Here is a 20,796-nt window from a genome sequence, read left to right as displayed (position 1 = left end):
GATTACTTTTAATCCATCATGTAAAAATATCTCATTTTTTTTAAAAAATATTAATCTATCCTAAACATATCTAAATGTGTATATCTATCTATCTATTCTATACATGTCTAATCCATCAATTAATCAATCTCTTTAAGATGACCGAATAGTATCAGACCTTAAATCATTTCAATCCACTGAGCAAAATTCAAATTTCATCCAGTTAGTTATCATAGCTAATAACATCCATGTTATAGGACAAACAAGTCATCTTATTTAATTAACATTCAATTAATTATTAATTCAATCAAAGTTTAAAACATCTCTTTACTTCAAACTCATAATCTTAATCTTTACATCATTCCATAATTCTAGGTTGCCTTTAATCCAGTGCATGAAATTTTAAATTTCATTTTTCAATCTTATTCTAGCTTTCCTCTTATGCCAAGCAGGTTTCCATAGCAGGGCTTCCCTTCCAGGTGATGAATCTCTTTTTGTTGCTTGTAGTGTCATTTGATTCGATGAAAACCATCTTGGTCTCTGCATTGGCCCTCTGTTTCTCTTGTCCATAAAGCCTCGTTGCTTCAGAAGTTCAAAACTCAGTCTTTGCTTTTCCTGGTCCTCAAAGCCATAAGTGAATTGCTTATAGGGCAAGATAAAATTCTCTTTCTTCTCAGTTAAGTCCTCTTCTTGTATAATCTGTTTTGTAGAGTAGACAGGTGTAATCTGAGAGTCAGTTTTAAGGTTTAAAGTAGGAGTTCTGGCTCTTAATTCTGTAGTAAACTCTTTTATTGTAGTACATATTTCTTCTTTAGCCTCATAGATCTTTTCCAATATAAGTTTACAGTTTAAAAGTGGTTGAGACTTCTCCATTTTAACAATAGTTGAAAAGAAATCCTTTTTTCTTTTTTAGTGGAGGCTACAGTTGAAAAGTATCCACCCCCACAAATCCCACAGCTAGCTCAAATTATCTTTTCTCTTGAAAAATAGTTTGAAGGCCAAAACCATCTCATATCCAAATAGTCAACAGTTCCAATATTAACTTTTGACCAGTAGATGTCCTCAGTAGGCTAAAAAGACTTTTTCAAATGCCATTTTTTCCTTTTTTCTATTTTTTAAAGAAAGAATGGAAAAAGAAATACTTTACCAATATAATACCGCTCCAAAGAAAAAAAAACAAAAAACAATTTTTTCTGTACCTCAACGTGAGTAGAGATAAAATATAGTCTTTAAAAAGGTTTTAATCTGTCCTTTTATAAAACGCCTTTTTCCCCACAAATACAAAAGCTGCTTTTTCCAGACGGGGAAATAATTCCAATGAAGCTTTTGCAGGCAAAAACAACAACATGGGGTGAAGAGAGGAGCAAAAAAGGGTCTCACCCAGACCATCTGCGGTGGGTCTATTGTGCTTAGGTGTCAGTGTGACTTTTGGCTGGTGATCTGCCATCTTGCAGGCGGATCTTTGCTCCATCGGCCCTGAGGAGATAGCTGGAGACATGGGGGAAGCTGCCCCCTCCCCTATCTACCAGCAAGCCTCCTCCTCGGTGGTCGCCCCTCCAGGGCAACTTTTGATCCCCTAGGGGGTCTACCGGTGAAGAAAATTCCGGACGGTGTGGAGACGAGCCTCCAAGCACATCTGGAGTCGCCGTGTACCAGAACTGGAAGTCTGAAAATTTCTTCTTCCAGGTCTTTGGCTGGCTTATGCAGAAGAACAGAATGCAACACAATGATAAAATATACAAGTCTGAAGAGTATCCCTCCATGTAAAATATTATCTGAGAAATGTTCTCCTTTTCACAAAGAAGAGATAATACAGCCCAAAGATTATCCTGCATCATTGGAAGAATAAATGGTATTACAATGAAAAATAGATGAAATTTAGGTCTCCACAACTTTCCACCAAAAAAAAAAAAAAAAAAGATGGATGGATGGATGGTGAAAGGAAGATAATATAATTTTGAAATAACTTATGTTGGTGTTGGACTTTTCCTGAATTGAGGATTATAAGTTATTGAATACTTGATAACTCAGTTTTTGTGGTTGAAAGCAGAATTCAACTGGAAATCAAGTAGATAGATGATCTTTGGCCATTATATTATACATGGACCAGTTAGTGCTCTGCATCTGTTTCTGTTGCATTTTAGGAGCATATAGTGTGAAATATATGTGATAAGTTTACATGCATGGTGAGTTACCCAGATTCACCCTATTCATTACTTATACGGTATGTTTCAGCACCTAATTCTGTTCTGCATTTCTGAAAGACACAAATATAAAGAAATGTTTAAGTAGCTTCTCACTATCATCAAACACACACATACTAATGTACCAATGCTTCTACTCATGCATTGAAGCTTTACACACACGGAGATTAGCTCCTTTTAGGCCTTGGGTCTGTTTCTGTTGGGCCATTCTAGTCTTATCCAGTAGGACAAGACCTGGGCAGTGTGGTGCTTTCTTAGACCATCTTCAATCAGATCAAGCAAACGTGACCGATTACAAAGGATTGTGGGATTATGGTAATCCAAAATTTTTGGAAAACATTTGAATTTTAAATGTAAAACATTTCTAAGTATATTTTATCTCAGGATAGGTGGATATATATCTTTTATTCTGAAACTTGAATCTGCATTTTCACTATAGTGTTGATGCTGGGATCAGATGAATTCAAAATGGGGCCAAGTGGTGAAATCTACAATTTGTAGAGATGGTCCTAGGGAAATCTTAAATTTTTAACTTCTGCTTGCTCCAAATTCCTCAGCTTTTTTTTGTGCAACCATGCCCTTCAAATGTATTTCGGTTTCCACATCTTCCAGGGAGTAAGAAAAGGTTGCAATCTATATATAGCCTTTGTTAATTAAAATTGAAGGGAATTGCCAGTAGCAACTCTGAATACCTGAAAAAGTATATTTCACTATGAAGTCCTCATGCTAGCTAGTCGCGACCCCATTTTGGGTCGAACAACCATTTCACAGGGGTCGCCAAACAACACAGTCAGCCATTTTTTCCCCTTTTCCTTAGCTGTGCTACTCCCTTTTATTCTGTTGGCTTTGAAAGCCAATAGAATAGACTCTCTTGAACAGAATCTAATTCTATTGGCTTTCAAAAGCCAATAGGAATTGTCCAGGCTGTCTCTGCCCTGCTGAGCCCGCCAAAAGTCCCATTCTGCAAACGGTGCTGCAAGTTGTCTGCAGTGAAGCCGAGCTGTCTGGAAGTTTCCACCCCTCCCTGCTGAGCAACTACTAAAAATGTAAGTAAAAGAGGGCCAGGGGTGGGAGGCCGACGGGCGCAGGGAGGGTTGTTGGTGCGCATGGGGCCCGGTGGGTGCCTTACCTCCCTTGGGCTGGGCCAGCTGGTGGCCCACCTGGTGGTCGCCCTGCGCCGTCGCTGCCCCTTGCCAGCTACACCTCGTCGACTTATGACTGGTTGGGGGTCACGGCATTAAAAAGGTTGAGAACCACTGCTTTAGACTGATTACCCAACTCCAGTAATTCCTTTCTGTATTGGCTATTTCCCTCAGAGTACTAGGTACAAAGAAAAACTTTTTAGTTTCTCTATTCTAAATTCAATTTTTGTAATGAAATTGTTTAAATTCACAGATGACAAGGTTTGTCATATTATTTGGAAGCCGGTGAATGACCATCTAATTCATGATCCAAAGCCTGTAGCTAAGGAGTAACATGTGATCTCTGTTTCCCTTGATCTAGTACAGTGGTTCTCAACCTTTTTAATGCTGCGACCCCAACCGGTCGTAAGTCGACTGGCAAGGGGCAGCGACGGCGCAGGGCGACCACCGGCTGGGCCACCAGCTGGCCCAGCCCACAAGAGGTAAAGCACCCGCCAGGCCCCACGCGTGCCAGCAACCCTCCCTGCACCCACTGGCCTCCCACCTCCCACCCCTGGCCCTCTTTTACTTACAGTTTTAGTAGTTGCTCAGCAGGGAGGGGTAGAAACTTCCAGACAGCTCGCCTTCGCTGCAGACAACTTGCAGCACCGTTTGCAGAATGGGATTTTGGCGGGCTCAGCAGGGCAGAGACAGCCTGGACAAGTCCTATTGGCTTTTGAAAGCCAATAGAATTAGACTCTATTCAAGAGAGTCTATTCTATTGGCTTTCAAAAGCCAATAGAATAAAAGGGAGTAGCACAGCTAAGGAAAAGGGGAAAAAATGGCAGACTGCTTTGTTTGGCGACCCCTGTGAAATGGTCGTTCAACCCCAAATGGGGTCCAGACCCACAGGTTGAGAACCACTGATCTAGTAGTTCAAAGTAGTCTTTGGCTGAACTGTTTGTGCTCCATTGTTTTCTGAAATTTCTCTAAATTAGTCTCTAAATTCTCTAAAATAGGCTAATCTCATAACTAATATATTCAAAAGTTGATTTGTAAGTTTTCTTTTTGTTATGGTAATACTTCTACTTTTCTTAATCACCAACTTAAAGCCAATTTCAGCTGCAATAGTGTACTGGACTCAAGCAGAACTAAAAGCAATGGATAGGAAGACCAGAAAAATAATGACAATGAATCATGCCCTTCATCCACGCAGCGACATTGACAGACTTTATCTATCAAGGCAAATAGGTGGGCGTGGACTGCTACAAGTACATCAGATGGTTGAAGAAGAAAAAATGGCTTTGGAAGAATATCTGAAGAACAATGATGAAGATACACTGAAATTAGTATATCAGGAAGGCTTACTAACTACTGGAGAGACCAAACTGGCCTTCAAGAAAGACCAAATGAAGAACAGAATAGAGGCATGGGAAGACAAAGCACTACATGGCCAATACATTAAAAAAATAGCTGGGAAAGCAGATATTAACAAGACCTGGCAATGGATAAGAGCAGGAAAATTGAAGAAAGAGACCGAGGGACTAATTCTGGCTGCACACGACCAAGCCTTAAGGACAAATGCATACAAAGTCAAAATTGAGAAGACAGCAACAGACAGTAAGTGCCGCCTATGCAAAGAAGCTGAAGAAACAGTGGACCACCTGTAAGCTGTTGCAAGAAGATTGCACAGACTGACTACAAGCAGCGGCATGACAAAGTAGCAACAATGGTGCATTGGAAGATCTGCAAAAAATATCATTTGCCTGTAAGCAAAACTGGTGGGATCATAAAATAGAGAAAGTCATAGAAAATGATAAAATTAAACTGTTCTGGGACTTCAGAATTCAAACAGACAAGCACCTGCAACATAACACCCCAGACTTAACAATTGTCGATAAGAAAGACAAAAAAGTCTGGATAGTGGACGTGGCAGTGCCTGGAGACAGCAGAATAGACGAGAAAGAACTGGAGAAGATAACAAAATACAAAGACCTACAAATAGAAATAGAAAGATTGTGGCAAAAGCAAGCAAGGGTAGTACCAATAGTGATAGGCTCCTTGGGTTGCAATCCCAAAACAACTGGAGCACCATTTGAACACCATTGGCATTGACAAATTCGCTATTAGTCAATTGCAAAAGGCGGCCTTACTAGGAACTGCTTCCATCCTGCGACGATACCTGTAATACCATCAAACATACACATCTGCCTATCCCAGGTCCTGGGTAAGGACTCGATAGGTAGACAAAATGCCAAATGCAGTCTGAACATCTGGCTGACTGTGCGATGATCCATAATAATAATAATAATAATAAAGTGGGAAGGGACCTTGGAGGTCATCAAGTCCAACCCCCTGCTCAGGCAGGTAACCCTATACTATTTTGGACAAATGGCTGTCCAGTTTCTTCTTAAAAACTTCCAGTGTTGGATCATTCATTGCTTCTGGAGGCAGGTTGTTCCACTGGTTAATTGTTCTAACTATCAGGAAGTTTCTTCTTAGTTCTAGGTTGCTTCTCTCCTTGATTAGTTTCCATCCGTTGCTTCTTGTCCTGCCTTCAGGCGCTTTGGAAAATAGATTGACTCCCTCTTCTTTGTGGCAGCCCTTGAGATATTGGAACACTGCTATCACGGCTCCCCTTGTCCTTCTCTTCATTAAACTGGACATACCCTATTCCAGCAGCCGTTCCTTGTATGTTTTAGCCTCCAGACCTCTAATAATCTTTGTTGCTCTTCTCTGTACTCTTTCTAGAGTCTCAACATCTTTTTTACATCTGGTGACCAAAACTGGATGCAGTATTCCAAGTGTGGCCTTACCAAGGCATTGTAAATGATATTAAAACTTTGCGTGATCTTGATCCTATCCCTCTGTTAATGCAGCCTATTAGTGCGTTGGCTTTTTTGGCATCTGCAACACACTGCTGGCTCATATTTAAATGATTGTACACTAGGACTCTGAGATCTCTCTCACAGTTACTACTATTGAGCAAGGTACCCCCTATACTATACTTGTACATTTGGTTTTTCTCGTCTAAATGTAGAATCTTACTTTTTTCACCATTGAATTTCATTTTGTTAGATAGCACCCGTGTTCAAGTCTGTCCAGATTCTTCTGTATCTTAAGCCTGTCTTCTGGAGTGTTGGCTATTCCTGCCAGCTTGATGTCGTCTGAAAATTTGATGAGTTCTCCATCTATCCCCTCATCCAAATCATTGATGAAGATGTTGAAGAGCACTAGGCCCACAACAGAGCCCTGGGGCACCCCACTACACATTTTCCTCCATGTAGATGTGGTTCCATTGAGGACCACATGCTGAGTATGGCCAGTCAGCCAGCTACAGATGCATCTGGTGGTGATGCTGTCTAACCCACATTTTTCTATCTTATCAAGTAGTAGGTTGTGATCTACTTTGTCAAATATCTTATTGAAGTCCAAGTAAATTATATCCACAGCATTCCTCTGGTCCACTAATTTTGTCACTTGGTCAAAGAATGCAATAAGTTTTGTCTGGCATGATCTGTTTTTGACAAACCCGTGTTGGCTTTTAGTAATGACTTGGTTTGCCTGTAGGTGTTCGCTGATTCGTTATTTGATTATCTTTTCCAGAATCTACCCAGGTATTGAGGTCAGGTTGATAGGTCTGTAATTTCCTGGATCAATTTTTTTCCCTTTTTTGAAGATGGGAACTACATCAGCTCTTTTCCTGTCCTCTGGTAGTTCCCCAGTGCTCCAGGATCTTTGAAAAATGTATTTCAGTGGTTCTGAGATCACATCTGCCAGTTCTTTGAGAACCTTGGGATGTAATCCATCTCGTCCTGGCGATTTGAACTCGTCTAGGCTGGATAGGTGCTCACTTACCATTTTCTTGCCTATCTTAACTTGTGTTTCTATTCTGTTTTTTATGGCACTATTTTTGATAGGTTGGTCTGTTTTTTCCCTTTGTGTAAAGACAGATGCGAAAAACAAGTTAAATAGTTCTGCTTTCTCCCTGTTGCTTGTCATCTTCTTGCCACTTTCACCCACTAGTGGACCAATTGTTTCCTTCACTTTTTTCTTGTTTTTTACATGTTGAAAGAAGCTTTTTTATTATTTACATGATTTGTCCGTTATCATCTCTATAAAAAATGAGAATTCTCATGCATATATCAGAGAGAACATTCAGCAGCAGAACAAATTTATATGAATGATTTGTGTGCAAAATGTCATGTAAGGCAAAATGTGTCATTTCAAAAGTAAAGCTATTGAAAAAAATAATTTACTGCATATATGTATACCCAAATAAACTCTTCCTATATGGCACAACAGTAACTATTTTTTTTTATTTATAGAACATCTTACTCTGATTGCGAATGGCTTCATTCCAGACCTAAAATTCAGCAACCTGAATAAATGTATCATTTGTGAAGAATTCAAATGAAGAGTTGTAGTTGCTAAAGAGAGATCGTAGGCTGTTGAGGAGAAAAAAATATCTATACCATGTAAATACTGATGTTGCAAAACCACCACCACCACCACCACCACCACCACCACACCACCTCCACCACCATACCACCACCACCACCACCACCACCACCACCATCACCACCACCATCATCATCCCTAACAGAACTAACAGTCAGAAATTTCCTGACAGTTAGAACAATTAATCAGTGGAACAACCTGCCTCCAGAAGTTGTGAATGCTCCAACACTGGAAGTTTTTAAGAAGATATTGGACAACCATTTGTCTGAAATGGTATAAGATTTCCTGCTTGAGCAGGGAGTTGGACTAGAAGACCTCCAATGTCCCTTCCAGCTCTGTTATTCTGCTATTTCATCATCTCCCATGGATTATTTCAAGAATCATCAAAATGATTGTGTGCTTCCATTAGTCTAGACTGCTTGTTCTATTGATGTTAGGATGATGATATTAAGGTGAATGCATTTCATGTGGTTGATAAAAGAAATGCCTTCATTGACAAGTATTTTGATCCAGGATGATCTTGAATGGTTCTACAAAAGACTTGATCATATGCTGTTAAATCTGAATTGCTAAACTAATAATCTGAACAAAGACAGTCTGATTTGCATCTGCTAGATCAGTGGTTCTTAACCTGGGTGATATTGCCCCCCCAGGGAGCGATTTCGTTTTTCAGGGGGGCGATGGAACAAAAAGGGGAAATGTGGGGGCGATGGAATGAAAAGGGAGCAATATGGGGGCAATGGAGAGAGAGGTTTTGGGGACACTTTTGAGACTTTTTCATACAGTGAATCGCTGTATATCTGTCGTACAAAAACATCAGATCGCTCGCTATTAGTGGATTGAATTGTGTTTTCAAATGTTCCTCCAGCTAGCTTCAGTACAGAACGCCGTACATATGTGAATATGCATCGCTTATCTTCATGCGTGTTGTGCAGCAGTCTCTACCCTTTTTATATTTCTTTTTGTGTCTTAAATTTCACTTGTAATTCAATCATTAAATGTTACTGTTTTTCTTTTCGGGCATTTCACTTTCTAGCAATTGAATTTTGCTTTCAGTGGTCATTACATTTAAGTGTCTTCAATAAATAAGATAATGAAGTACATGTATCACCACCAAGTTTGGGAATAAAGTGACGGGTGGCACCAAAATTTTTCACACAGTTGAGATATGGAAATAAATTATTTGCATCAATATATCCTGATGACAATTTTAAAGAAAACAAAAAAAGTGTTTGCATAAATTGAAGAATTATTTCCTATGTTGTGATTGAGAGGTTATGTTGGGGGAAGGGGCGATGACAACTTCCTCATTGGCTCAAGGGGGTGATTCATTCAAAAAGGTTAAGAACCACTGTGCTAGAACCACTTCATGCCGTGTTGGAGTTACTGTACTAGATCTTATAGATTTTATTTAATAACTTTCCTTCTTCTCAGCATTGAAGACTAATCGGGAATAATGTAATTAATATTCCTCTCCCTATCGGTCATTTACTATATTCCTATCATAATCTGCTCAATGCAATATTATGAAATACATTGTGTCCCAGTGAAGAGATTGTGTGAAGGTTTATTGAATATTGAATGACACTTGAACTACTTATCTGTGATTATTCTGATTAACTGAATCACTTGACTATTTTCCTGTCAGTGTCTAAAGCCAGAGATACACCTAATAGTTTAACAAGGCTATTGCCTTATAATATCCCTTTTTTTCCCTTCTTTTCTTCATGCTAAGAAAAAAATAAGGAATTTAATTGCCTTCAAATACTTTTAATTATCTGATAGACTATAAGTGAATGTGGGAAATATCTCTAGATGTATAGGCTTTTCTAAGAGCCAGTTTGATGTACTGGTTAAAACATCAGGCTAGAAACTGGGAGACCTAAGTCCTGTCTTAGGTACAAAGCCAACTGAGTGATCTTGGGGCACCCACTTTCTCACAGCTCTAGGAAGGGAGCAAACCACTTCTGAAAAACCTTGCTAAGAAAACTGCAGGGATTTGTCTAGGTAGTCCCCATAATCGGACATGATTGAAAATGGAAGGAAAAAAAAAGAAATTTGCTTTTAGATTAAATGTCCAGTTTTTAATGTTCTTAACTTGGGAAGCCATCACCAGTATGATGGTGTTGGAGGTCTCAATAGCCCAATCAGTAGTTCAGGTTTTCTCCTTGATCCACAAATACTTCAACAGGCAACCACAGTTAGATATTATTAACGTATAATTGTATGTTATTTTATGTTATTAATGGAAGTATGTTAAATATCCTAATGAATGACTATCATTAATGAAACATACAGGGATGGGCCACATAGAAGGATGTCTTCTCTGAAGTCTAGCTTCATATCCTAAGCTACTATATACCATCTTCCCTGCCTTCTTCCAGAGTTTTATAAGAATAGCTTTCTATGTGACCTTTGTAGTTGAACTTTGCTTTATCAGTGTTCCATATCTTCCACGAATCAGTGACTTCAGTTCTACTGACAGATCACCAGGAGATGAAGAAGAGACAATTGTGAGAAGACCAGGATGTGAGGAAACAAGAAACACAACAAGCACAACAATTTTGTGTGGGTCCTTGATGCCAGATCTAAAAGTGTTTTAAGCAGTGGACATGTGGATTTAATAATTTCACAACCCATGATGGTTTGGCAACCTATCTGTTCCCCTTCTTGCTGGGTTCCCCCAAGACTGTCCTCTGCTGCTTGTTATCATTAATGTGAATTCTCCCCTCTTCTGGGTTCTGCTGTACTTGTGGCCCCTGCCATTCAACTCAAACTTGGTCAGAACATTCTGTAGGTTTACTAATAATCAAATATGTCATTTGGCCTATTAGGTTGAGAATGAACTATCTCATTTTGTCTTATTTGATTGAGAATCAAATAAGTCATCCTGTCACATTGGATCGGGAAAGGTCCGTAATTCATCATCAGAGCATTTGATTTGCATTCAAAACTTCTCAGATTCAGTCCTTGGTATCTCCCCTCCAAAACTGTGAAGAGGGGCTGCCAGCCAGAGTCATTGGCTTAGGTTGTTCAAGGAGTTGGTTCAATGTTAGGCAACTTCCTAACTTCCCTGTTAAGGAACTTCCCTTTTCTGTGGCTATGGATTTTAAAATGCTTACAGCCAATGCAAAAAGCCATTTCAGAATAATTTACCAAACTAGGATATAATGCCAGTGCTTATCAAATCTTGGATAGGGGAATATGACAATGGCCAGCTGTTGCTGAGAATGAATGTGAAAAACAACTCTAGTTGGACTGGGAAAGAATTTCAGCATAGCAATCAGCTCCGAGAATCAACTCCTACAAAGGGACATTTTCCCAAGCTCTTTCCATTTGGGACCGGTGTGCTTTGACCAATCATCGCTATTGAAACTGTGCAAAGTTATCTGTACTTGTAGGAATGCATTTTGGCTCAATTCTTTTGACTCCTCTATAGTAAATACAAGCATCGACTGCTGATATGCTGCCAAGCCTGCTATCCATGGAAAATTGTTGCAAAATTACATATAATTTTAGATGGGAATCTTAGTTTTAGAGAAAGACATTGGGTGATTTCCTCATTTTCAAGTGCTAGCTAGCTATCAACTCTGATGGATGCAGACATGCCTTTTGTGTACCAGAGAGTTTTTTCATGCAGCATAATGCCTGATGCGTCTGGAGGTGGCAATGAGATGAATCTTTCATGCCCTGTCTAGCAGGCAGCTTTGGGGACCAGACTGACATCTTCTCAAAAGCATTCTAAGAGGGTGCGTGAGAAAGCCAGGAATATTGGAAGCTCTTCTGATGGTCCCAGGTGAGTTGATATGATGTAGGACTTGAAGCTTCCAAGGCAGACTGTGATGGCCCTCCCATCTTCCTTTAGTGTTTGAAATATTGTTGCTTCTCATTGATTTTATATAAAAATGGCAGCAGGTGGAAAAAGAAATAGAATTTTCAAAGGATTTTGCATAAGAAATACAGCCTTTCAGAGATCTGTGAAAATTTTGAGAGCCTGGTGCAGTTATTTGGTTCTTCAGAGCAACACTGCTAAGGGCGATTCAGAGCAGAATCATCTACATTCTTAGCAATGCAATTGTATACAGGCACCCCTGGTCAAATTGTAGGGTTCAATGAATCCCTAAGAAAGGGATAAGAACAATTAACCCCCCATATAATACAAATTATACACAAGCTTTTCTTGCAACTTTGAATGCATGCTTGCTTTGGGATGCAGTTTCACAAAAGGTAAATAGTGATTATCTCAGGTGCAAAAGTTTGGATTCTCTTTCAGTGTGTACTTTGCAAATCCTCCTTTGACAGAAGAGGCACTGCTTTATAAAACCTAACAGAAAGGGGTAGATCCCAAATATGAAGCTGCTACATAAACTAGGAGACAAAGTATGAACCAACAAACAAGATGGGGCAAGCAAGAAGAATGAAACCTCTCCCACAAAATTTGAGCTTATGTAACCAGGAAACAGTTTTATTTGATTCCGCCACATCAGGGTTAATGTCTAAATTTAATGGAGAAGTGGAAACCAATTCAGAGTCTGTGTCCAAGCCTTTGAAGAGAAATACATCTATCCTGATAATTATCACCCTTTAATTCATCAGATTATAGGCCAAAGGATCTGGAATTGGGGCCATCATAGGATACCTAGGTATGAACCATGCTGATGTCTGGGCTCAAATATTAAATGGTTACTCGATACATTAATATAAACAGTGAAGTGTTTAAATGTTGGCAACTTGAATTAGGCTTGGGAGATTTTAAAAATGGCTTCTAAAGGTGGTCTGACAGATCCCAAGCCTACCTTAAATTGATGTGGAAATTATATTCATTCTTCAAAAGGACAAAAAAGCAAACAAACTTTCTCTAAGTTCCCAAGGCATGAATCAACTGACAAACATGATTCTCTTTTAAACCTGCCTTCTAATCTGGGGAAAAAAGAATCTTTATTTTGTTATATGCATTTTAAGACCTTGCCCTCTCATCTGATTCCCGAGTTCTTGCAAAATGAAGTACACCTTGAATATGAATCTTTTACATGTGTTTATTCTCAAGCTTCATATAGTTTCCTAGCAGGCTGGAACTGCACATCTTTTGTCATGCTGCCTAAACATGTTTGCCTGTCACTTTTAATTATCTGAACCAGCTATTATGAGATAATGTAGGCATGAATTAGCTGCTATTTGTGACACTTAAGTCCCATTGACTTCAGCTGAAGAGAGGCAAACGTGTAGTGTGCTTAGCTCTCCTCACTGAAGTCAATGGGGCTTACAAAAACATCCATCTGGCTGGACAGAGCCCTGTGTTTGCTGAGCTGTAGGACAAAATTTAATAATTTGTCTCTTTCTTTGCACAATACACTGAGAAAAGTGATGCGAATGAGGTACCTGTAATTTCCTAATGTGTGACATTAATTGTGTGTGTTGATTTCTCCCAGCTATTTCAAAACCAATTCTCATTATCATCAAATAATTAATTTCTTACTTAGTAAATGATGAGATGCAAGCCAGACTATACAATATGTTCATAAAAAGGGGTCTGTTAATATTCCCAAGTGTTAAGGCATAGCTTGTTAGTAGCTTACATGCTGGTTAATAGATTAATACATACATAATATTTTAGAGAGATTTTTTTTTACTCTTTTGCATTGTGTACTCTATGCAAAGAATCTGTTTGCATACTAATTTTCCTGGGGTTAATCCAGCATTCATGACATATGCCAAAATATATTTAAGTGAAATCAGCTGTCTTCCCAACTTGTTGGTATAATGAATTCCCATACTGTGGCTGTTCTGCCAAAATTGTCCAATTCTTCAGCATGTTCAGCCAGATTTTATGAGCCTGCAAATGGAGAAATTTCTGCAGTTGAGGTAAAATGATTGCTGGACTATAACATTGGGATTTCTGAATGCTTCCTGTAGCATATCTTTATTTTTTGGCTAGTTCAAAGGCCAATGAGATTCCAGGAATAAAGCTGGACAGTGACTTTCACAACTTTGTCTATTTACTGAATGCGTAATTCACCTTTGCTCTAGTAGCTTATGTTGGCCTTCAGAATATTTCTCTTTCCATTTTATTCTTCTAACAAGCTTGTGAAGTAAATTTAGCCCAAAGTGGACTTCCTGGCTAAGTGGACATTTGAATCTATTTTTTTTTTATTTTCAAGTCCTTCACCAAGCACTTGTGGCCCATGTTGGTTCTGTTGTCCTATAACTTTGTTTTCCTATCTATCCCTCATCTACTTGTTTTCTGTAGCGCTTCCCCTTTCCCTAGATCTCTTCCGGCCCATATAGTTCCATCTTTCTTGTCTTTGTCCTATACCCTGCCCTTATTCCTCTCTCTCTTCTTCTGTCCTAGCTACCTCCTTTCTTCTTCCCAAGTCCTCAGTTCCCTGAGAACCTAAGGAACCATGGTGGTGCAGTATTGCAGGCTAACTATGCCCACAGCCAGAGTTCGATCCTGACCGGCTCAAGGTTGACTTAGTCTTCCATCCTTTCGAGATTGGCAAAAGGAGGACCTAGATGACTCTATAAACTGCTTGGAGAGGCTGTAAAGCACTATGAAGTGTTATATAAGTCTAAGTGCTATTGCTATTGCTAATTTCTTTCCCATCATTGCTCTGTCCTTGGTTCTCTACTCTTCATTCCATTTCTCTTCATAGACGTAATCTTCTGCTTGATTTCTCTTGGCTTAGCACCATGATTCTTTCCCGTACTCCCTCCCTCCCCCCATTACAAACACTTATTTTAAATGCCTTTTTGATTGAACTACTACAAATACTGAAACCCACGGTGTGAATGGAATGCTTATAGCAACCGGATTTTTTTTCCCCTGCGATATAAAAAACAGTAAATGGAGTTATTTGCCAACTCCTCCAAAATGATGGGAGTGATGTTTCCAAAATTGATCCTCAGCACCTCATTAGACTCTGAGTCTGCTTTCAGCTAGGTGACACTTTTAAAACACTGACAGTGTACTTTCAAAATAAGTGTGACAGGAACAGTTTGTGTGATGAAGTTAACAAAAAGCGGTGTAACCTTTTCAACCCTTGATTTAAGAGGAGAAAAGTGGACGCGCCAGTAGGACAAAGGGTGTGGTCTTGGGCTAAGATTTCCTGTCAAGGCAGTGACAAAGTCTATTTCCAAAAGTAACTGGGGATTTTAAAAAGATACTGAAAACTGAAATCAAACTCTGAGGTTTCAGGCACGTCAAAACATTTAAGTCTTCTTCCTCAGATTGCAGCTGGTTTGAGTCATGTTATTCCAAAATTAACTTGGTGACAGAGTAACCTTTCAGAAAAATGCTTGCCATGTATTATTTATTACTGCACTTTAGATGAACCTTCATTTTGCACGAATGAGGGATTTGCAACTAGATAGAGCTACTTTGTTCTGGCTTGAGGAATATCAGATTAAGTCCTGTAGGGATAGGAGTTCCCACTTCAGAGCATTTTTATTCCCTTTGCTTGCTCATTATGCCCTACTATTTTATTTACATATACGAATAAAATACAAACACCAGGATAATATAAATATAAAATATATACTTTACTAAAAGCTGCCAAGCTTTCGTTTGGAAACTCCAAACATCATCAGGGTTAAGGAGCCAGTAAATAATGATGACTTAAATGGGTTTGGCTGACATTTGCACCCGGCTCATGGACCGAGTCACCAGTCCCAGCCGGTTAATTAGTGTTCCAGATGTTTCTTTATTATTCCCCTTGCGCTTCCTTCTATCGTTCTTCCGGATCATTCCTCCCACCATTCCATTACTAACATTCATCTCCTCCACCACCCCTTTATCCTTATTTCCTTCCATAGTATTGACCATCATCTCCTTTTTGTTTTCATTTTCCACCCTGGGGGCATCCGTTTCTCCTCTATCAGTATTACAACCCTCTCTGGGATCACAGACGCCCCCCCCACGTTTTTCTCAATCCCTGCTCCACACCCTCTCTTCTCGCCCCTTGAGTAACTTTCATACGGGTGTTGCACATTTGGGGGTCTATGCCCTCCTCGTCCATCCTGGCAATCTCTGTGTTGACAGTTTTCCACCATTCCATTTGTTTGCTGCGTGATCGGGTGCTTACTCTGCCTCTCAATGATATATATATCATTTTGAAGACAGTTTTGCTTTTTAAACATTGTTGTTGCTTTTAGGAATAATAAAAACTATTCCGGGAAAGGTGAAAATGTCACCAAAGAGTAATTTTATTTCCTACAGAGACTCTCTGGTGAAATAATCACCTCTGGAATAGGTGGAACAATCTCTCCTAGTTTTACCTTTGCATATGTTCTCTCTCTCCTTATTATTCATGTTACAGGAAAGAAATACAGGTTGTCCTTGACTTATGACCACAATGAATGTCAAAATGTGTGCTGATAAGCAAAGCAGGTGTTAAATGAGTTTGTTCCATTTTACAACCTTTCTTACCACAATTGTTAAATGAATCAATGCAGTTGTTAATTTAGTAACGTGATTTTTAAGTGAATCTGGCTTCCTCAGTGACTTTTGTTTGTCAGAAGTTTGCAAAAGGTGATCACATGACCCCAGGACACTGCAACCATCATAAATACATGTCAGTTGCCAACCATCCAAATTTTGATCATTTGACCATGTGTATGCTGCAAAGATTGTAAGTATGAAAAACATCATAAGTCACTTTTTTAGTGCCATTGTAACTTTGGATGGTCATTAAACAAATAGTTTTAAGCTGAGGGTTTACTATAATGGAAATCCTCAATTTACAACTTATAAATGTTTCAGAGGAAGAAAGTAATGGGAATAAAGCAGTTCATACCTGTAAGGCAATGGATATGGTTTGATCCTTGGAATTTGCTACTTATAGGCAAATTACACTGAGTGTATACATAACAAAATAGTATTACCTATATTTATTCTACTCATATATTCCATTTACAAATGTATTGAAGAAACAAACCATGGAAAATCTGGACTTTTCAAATTTACAGGATAGAAAATCAGCATCTTGAAATAGCTTGAGCATTTCATAATATTCTAGACCAGGGGTGTCAAACTGCTGGCCTGTGGGCTGGACGCATCATGAGGAAACTGCGCCCACCCCATTGCCAGCAATGGGGAAAAAGCTTTGATATGTCACGTGACGTCATGTGATGTCGCAAGTTTAACATGTCTGTTCTAGACCATTCATTTGGCCCAATCAATGCTGCCAGAATAATCTTGATAAAAACTAATTTTTAAAAAGTATCTTTGATTTTTAAACCATGGAGGGTGCAGCATTGTTAATTATTGGTTTCAGTTTATCACAGGCTAAAATAATGTCACCTCTTTTAATAGTCCAATAAAACTCTAGGAACCACAAACTGCAGTGCCCAGTTATCAAACTCATTTCTTGTCCTTTTTCAGTACTAAAATTAATAAGCTGTAATGGGTAATTCATTATAGAGTATATATCCCAACTATCAAGAAAGAACATCTGGTGGTCCCTAGGAAAAGGGCCTTCTTTGTGATGGTTCCCTCCCTTTAGAACATCATTCCCCCAGAGATAAGATTGGCCTCCATCTTGTTGCTTTTATGCAAAACCTTGTAGACACTGTTTTGTCAGTGAGCTTCAGGATCCCATTTGGAGCTGATCAAGTGGCTTGTTTGATTATGCTGTGATCACTACTGGGTAGATGGTGGGTGAATTTTTAATTGTGGAGTTTTAATGCTGTACACTGTCCTGAGCTACTGTGTTTGAGTCAGACCGCTATATAAATTTGTCAAATAAACAAACAAACAATATACAAACAATAAAAGCAGTATACTTACTGCTTTTAATCTTGTTGCATTATAGTCAGTTGGCACTTATAAACAGCAGTTTAAGCTGCAAGGGGCTACATTTTAAGAATCTAAAAAAGAAAACACAAAACTGCATGAAATAAACCCACATCTTGTCTCTTCTGCCGTATGTATGCAACCCTGCAATGTTGTTAGTTTCCCTGGGCATTCAGAACCCCACATTTTGTTAATATGTGCCAATGACCCAATCACACCCAATTGCTATTTTGATTTGAACTCATGACCCAATGAAGAAAGTATCTGTACAGCAAAAAGCCTGCATCTGTTGCATTGCCAAGATGACTTAGTTTGAAATAAAGGCAGTAATCTTTGGATCACTTTCTAACTTAATATAGGTACAAATTATCCTGCCTGAGCTGTTATCCAAATTCGGTCCCAGTTCACAATTCTTAAGTAGAGTTTGAGACCCTCACATGTCCCAAAGTGAGAGTTTCAAAATCAATATGGACATTAGGTTGCTATCACTCATGATGGCAGGACAATCCTAGTGTTCTAAGAATGAAACCCAAGAAAAATCTGTACTTAGTTTTTTTCCCCCCTAGGCACTTGGGAACTCTAGGTGAACTATTTTGAATATAGTTTTAATCTAGAAGAAAAGCAGTGGAAATATCTCAGATGGAAAGCTGACAGCCTGAATTCGAGCCCCAAGAATTGCTCAACAGGGTGAATGCCCGTCTTTGTCTAGCTCCTGCCCACCTAGCAGCTCGAAAGCATGCAAATGCGAGTAGATAAATAGGTCCCACTTTGGTTGGAAGGACACAGTGCTCCATGACTTCATGCTGGCTAGATGACCACAGAAATATCTTTGCATAGCGCTGACTCAACAGCCTTGAAACAGAGATGAGTGCATATCCTATAGTTGGCAACTAGTAGAGTAAAATCTCCAGGGATTCCTTTCCTTTCTTTTCCTTTTATCTGTTTGGATAAAAAATTCAAAGAGTGTGTGGGTGGAGGCTGAAATGTGCTTCTTTAGCATAGCAACACTACAACTAAATTAGGTTGTCTATGGCACCTGCCTTTTATTGGTAGTCGTGTTGTGTTCCAGAACTACCTCAAGTGGTTTGAACAAGTCTTTCAACTGAATGCCTTATTATTTGGTAAAGCCAAAATACAGAAGAAGTACTGGGGAACTAAGTATCAGCTGGACTTTGAGCCCATTTTCATTTAAAAACATGAGCTCAGACTTCCATGAGAAAAAAAGCCAGTTCCTTTTAAATCTATTTTTTAATCTTTGAAAAATGCATCAAAAGGGAGAAAAGAAAAAAAGAGAAACAAGCTTCATATTCTTCCAGGACAAGTGTGACTTCCCCAAAGAAAAGCATGAAAGAGGAGAGGGCATGGCCAGATTGGCAACATTGGATCTTCTTACTAGTTCTTTGCTCTTTGCAAACAAAGATTTTAGAAAATCAGCTGTTAGAAAATTAAGATTACCTCTTATAAGGACCATCATAATTCTTTATTATTTAATAAAGTATTAACACTACCCTTGAAAATAATAAAACGTATTATACAAAAATGTAAGTCATTTGTGTCAGCAGATATCAAAACATGAAAATGGATAGAAAAATGAGAAGAACTTGTCATATAGATTTATCATTATTCTTTTGAATGATTGAAGATTGCCATATGCAGGCAACTTATGTTATTACTCTGCACTAATGGTGGGAGCTGGAATTATTGGAATTTCAATGAATTTTCTAGGCACCAAGGCTTCAAAACTTCAATCCAGCTTCAAAAACAATTTACAGCCCATCACTTAAAGAGCAGTACCCTGATCATAACACAGGTGTCTTGAAGAATCATCACTAGCTCCCGCTCTGTCTTAGAATCACAGCTATTGATAGGCCCAAAACTGGTGGGACAAATCTCAGAAAGATCTACTGTATATTCCTATCTCATTTAAATGGATGTTGCTAATCCATGATAAGACAAGTGCTATCCTCTAGTCAACTGGCACTACATTAATTGTCTGAAAATTTTCAAAGGTTCAGTTAGATTCAACAAACGGTTCAGCTAGGGTACCTTAAAGAATCTCTGTTTTTTAACCATGTGAACACTAGTTCTCACAACTTCCATGGATGGGAAGTCCCAAGGGTTTGTACATCTTCCTAGATCATGTCAACATAGTTGTGACCAACTGTACATTATCATTTGACATCACATGCATTGGCAGAAAGAGATAATTGTCAGTAGATTTCATATTTTTTGGAAACTAATGATCACAGTCTTCACTCTTGTTCATGGTGGATCATATGTGTCAGCTATTTTGTAATTCAATTAGCATTTTGTTTATATTCTTTGAAATCTTCTTTGGGAAGAATATTATCCTGAAAGGCGTGATATAAATAACTGTTGTTGTTGTTAATTGCGAAGTCGTGTCCGACCCATCGCGACCCCATGGACAACGTTCCTCTAGATCTTCCTGTCCTCTACCATCTTCTGGAGTCCATTTAAATTCACACCTACTGCTTCAGTGACTCCATCTAGCCATCTCATTCTCTGTCGTCCCCTTCTTCTATTGCCCTCAATCTTTCCCAGCATTAGGCCCTTCTCCAGTGAGTCCTTCCTTCTCATTAGGTGGCCAAAGTATTTGAGTTTCAACTTCAGGAATCTGGCCTTCTAAAGAGCAGTCGGGGTTGATCTCTTCTAGGACTGACCGGTTTGAACGCCTTGCAGTCCAAGGGACTCGCAGGAGTCTTCTCCAGCACCATAGTTCAAAAGCCTCAATTCTTTTGCGCTCAGCCTTTCTTATGGTCCAACTTTCACAGCCATACATTGCAACTGGGAAAACCATGGCCTGGACTATACGCACTTTTGTTGGCAGGGTGATGTCTCTGCTTTTTAGAATGCTGTCTAGATTTGCCATAGCTTTCCTCCCTAGGAGCAAGCGTCTTTTAATTTCTTGGCTGCAGTCCCCATCTGAGGTGATCTTGGAGCCCAGAAAAATAAAATCTGTCACTACCTCCATTTCTTCCCCATCTATTTGCCAGGAATTGAGAGGGCTGGATGCCATGATTTTGGTTTTCTTAATGTTGAGTTTCAAGCCAACTTTTGCACTCTCCTTCTTCACCCGCATCAAGAGGCTCTTCAGTTCCTCTTCACTTTCTGCCATTAGAGTGGTATCATCTGCATATCTTAGGTTGTTGATATTTCTCCCGGCAATCTTAATTCCAACTTTTGATTCATCTAGCCCTGCTTTTCTCATGATGTGCTCTGC

The sequence above is a fragment of the Crotalus tigris genome, unplaced genomic scaffold, assembly GCF_016545835.1.
Source record: "Crotalus tigris isolate CLP2741 ecotype Arizona unplaced genomic scaffold, ASM1654583v1 scf7180000019740.931981, whole genome shotgun sequence".
Lineage (NCBI taxonomy): Eukaryota > Metazoa > Chordata > Lepidosauria > Squamata > Viperidae > Crotalus > Crotalus tigris.
Note: the sequence above shows the minus strand (reverse complement) of the source record.